Raw genomic sequence first — 3,481 nt, forward strand, 5'->3', positions numbered from 1 at the left:
CCCCGTGTGGTTCTGGGATCTTTGCTCACCGTTCTCATGATCATTTTGATCCCACGGGATGAGATCTTTGCGTGGAGCCCCAGATCGAGGGAGATTATCAGTGGTCTTGTATGTCTTCCATTTTCTGATGATTGCTCCCACAGTTGATTTTTGCACACCAAGCTGCTTGCCTATTGTAGATTCACTCTTCCCAGTCTGGTGCAGGTCTACAATACTTTTCCTGGTGTCCTTCGAAAGCTCTTTGGTCTTGGCCATGGCGGAGTTTGGAGTCTGACTGTTTGAGGCTGTGGACAGGTGTCTTTTATACAGATGATGAGTTCAAACAGGTGCCATTCATACAGGTAACGAGTGGGGGACAGAAAAGCTTCTTACAGAAGACGTTACAGGTCTGTGAGAGCCAGAGATTTTCCTTGTTTGAGGTGACCAAATACTTATTTTCCACCCTAATTTACGAATAAATTCTTTACAAATCCTACCATGTGAATTCATGGATTTTTTTTCACATTCTGTCTCTCACAGTTGAAGTGTACCTCTGGTGCAAATTACTGACCTCTGTCATTTTTTTAAGTGGGGGAACTTGCACAATCGGTGGCTGACTAAATACTTTTTTGCCCCACTGTACACCCTGGTTCTCCTTGAGTTCTGAGCGATGTCATATGGTTGATGCTGAGGCCAGTACACTTACATCACAAGTCCTGAATAACGTGGAGGCATCTTCACGCAGGTACACAGGAAGTGCACGAAGGACGAGGGCCCGTCTTGTATTTACATCATGCTGTTCCTAGATGAACACACAATATCTATTAGAATAGTATTTACACAAATCCAGAGTAAAAACAAAGTGTTGGATAGCCATGTTCTGATTGTCATTGTTATAGATCAGGGGTGTCCAAACTTTTTGTGTAACGGGCTAAACCTGTCAATCTAGAAGGGTAACCCAAAAAAAATCTAAAATTTTTGAATAATTCAAGGCAAAATTCTCTAGTTTCTTTGTATTTATTTTTTATTTAAATTGGGACACAAATTATAAAACTCACCCACTGACAACTGGTGAAATGTTGACTCTCTGTAGCGCTCTTTGCAGTCTGATATCTGTAAACAATATGTGCACAAAGACGACTTATTAATGTTCAAAAACATTTTTTGCACAGCACACACACACAAGTAGTCAGCTGATCTCATCTGATGCAGATCTGCTCCTTGATCAAGTGACATTTGTCCGGATTTTTGGCACGAGTGACGTCGAATCAGCACCGCAGCTGGATGGCCCGATTTACATACCCAGCGCAGCTGATACTCACCACAATAATTTACTAAGATTATATGCACTCCTGTTATTAAGTCCAGTTCAGTCTGTTAATGTTAACCGTTTCAAACTAATGTTGATAAGTGTGTTGCTAAGCTTAATAACTTAAATAACAAACTTGAAATTTACCCGTCCTATTTTCCCTTTTATTGTTTTTTCTCTGTGCTGTAAATCTTCTGTCTAAGAAGAAATCTGAGGCTGCTGTTCTGAAAATAAGCTACCAAAGCTTTTTCTGAATGAATCAATAAAGATCCATTTATGGAAAGCTGTGATGAAAGCAGTTTTGTCTTTAATTATATTCAACAATATAACATATTCGACCACTTTTAAGTGATTTTGTGATCTTTAATACACTTTAATACACTAAAGTTAAGGTTATTTACCTAATTTCTATTAAGTAGCCCTCAGTGAAAAAAGTTTGGACACCCCAGCCTTACAGGTTAGGGAGTATTTGTGATCCGCACAGTCTGCATCAATGATTCTTTCTTAGCCTGGGAGCAGAACGCGGCTCTTTATTTTCATTTCATTTCAATTTATCTAGCAAAGATCGATAGGGTCTGGCTTAAAGGTGTCAAGGAGGCGCCTCAGTCTGGCTGGTTGAGCCTTGTCGAATTAGCGCGAACAATTTAGCTGAACTTCGTTCGTAGCACCGAGTTCGACCAGTGTATAATGTTAGGCTGAATCAGGCGATGCATTTTTCCGCAAGCCTTGACTTGTAGAGCTCGCTTAGTGGAATACCCCTCTAAACTGTTAAAAGGATTTCGAGATTATCTCACAACCACACATTTGAGACTACGAAAAAATACAAACGTGTCTAATTACCATCATGATAACACACTCATGTTGTTTATTATTGTTCGCTTCATGCTAGCACACACACACAGCTCAACAGCGTAAACTACTGACTGTGTAACACGGACACGGACACTTGAAATAAGTATACTCACAATACGCACGTACATTACCGGCGAATACGACAACCAGTGGAAAGTTTTAGTAGAAAGTTCAAATGCATGGAGCTAGAACTGCCACCGTCAACTTCCCGGGCAAGAATACAATGCATTATGGGAAATGTTGTCCCCCACGGAAAACCGCCAAAACGTTACATCATTCTAATTTGAAATAACATTACGTATTTGTCACATTAGAAAACTTCTAAAATTACAATTACTTGGATTCGAATTCATTTATAACAAACATTCACTGTGCACAAAGTACAAATATATTTTCAGTAAAAAATAAAAAAGAATGTTTATCGAAATTAAATTTAAACAAAACAAAAACACGTTAGACTTACCAAATTTAGGGCAGTTGATGAAAAAAAATAAGGTGGTGGTCGTGGTGGGTTGAAGTTGGGGACTCTTAATCCACACGGGCTGGCCAAAACTTCCCCGTATCAAGGTAAATTCAAGATGGCTAACTAAGCTTTCCTGAGGGAGCGACAAGACTCCACCCACCAGAACGTCATTAATATATGCTTCTTAAACTTTTTGAGCGTTCCAAAAAATTTAGCTAAAAAATATTGAGCCCTATTCAATTAAAGCTGCATAAAAGCCAACAGAGCTTAATACTTTATAGTTTGCTCAACTACAAAACGACATTTGAGTGTTATGAGCTTATTAGTTATGAGCTAGAACAACTGTTAGGGATTACAGTGCATGCTGTTTAACATATGTCTTGCTGAAATATGTAAAGCCTTCCCTGAACAAGTTGTCATCAGGATGGGAGCATAGGATGAAAACCTATGTTAGGATAAAAACCTCTATATACCATGCAGTACTGATGGTGCATTTCTAGATGTGCAGACTACCAGTTCCATGGGCTCAAATGGAGCCTCACATCATCACAGAGCTGTAAACAAGGTGAATGGTCTCTCTGCTCTTTAGATGAGCCGACAGTGTTTCTGGATTATGTTCTTTGCATGATGGAGCTTTAAGCTGCGTTTGTGGTTGGCACGGTGATTTGTGTTCACAGACAGTGATTTTGAAAAGTGTTTCTGAGCTCATGCAGTGATTACCATCACCCATAAATGACGGACATCCATAATTAAATTTTAGAGATTTCTCCAGAAGTCTTCACACTTTTACACTGAAGAGCTGATTCTGATATTCTTCCATAAATTCATGTAGTGTTTTGCAGACTAGTCAAACCCATTCCCACTCGTTACTTGTGGGA

General features: G+C 39.4%; 1 long non-coding RNA gene across 2 annotated transcripts; it reads right to left on the bottom strand.

Moving 5' to 3' along the window:
• Nucleotides 1–670: 670 nt before the first annotated feature.
• Nucleotides 671–2,723, bottom strand: LOC143413074 (uncharacterized). 2 transcript variants are annotated; one of them, XR_013093634.1, is made up of 3 exons: nt 2,604–2,723; nt 1,038–1,092; nt 671–781 (listed from the first exon to the last, which is right to left on the bottom strand). It is a non-coding gene; the product is annotated as an uncharacterized LOC143413074 (long non-coding RNA). The 2 variants fall into 2 exon arrangements; XR_013093633.1 differs by lacking the exon at nt 2,604–2,723 and adding an exon at nt 2,254–2,434.
• Between the last annotated feature and the right edge of the window lie 758 nt (nt 2,724–3,481).

The sequence above is a fragment of the Maylandia zebra genome, linkage group LG16, assembly GCF_041146795.1.
Source record: "Maylandia zebra isolate NMK-2024a linkage group LG16, Mzebra_GT3a, whole genome shotgun sequence".
Taxonomy (NCBI): domain Eukaryota; kingdom Metazoa; phylum Chordata; class Actinopteri; order Cichliformes; family Cichlidae; genus Maylandia; species Maylandia zebra.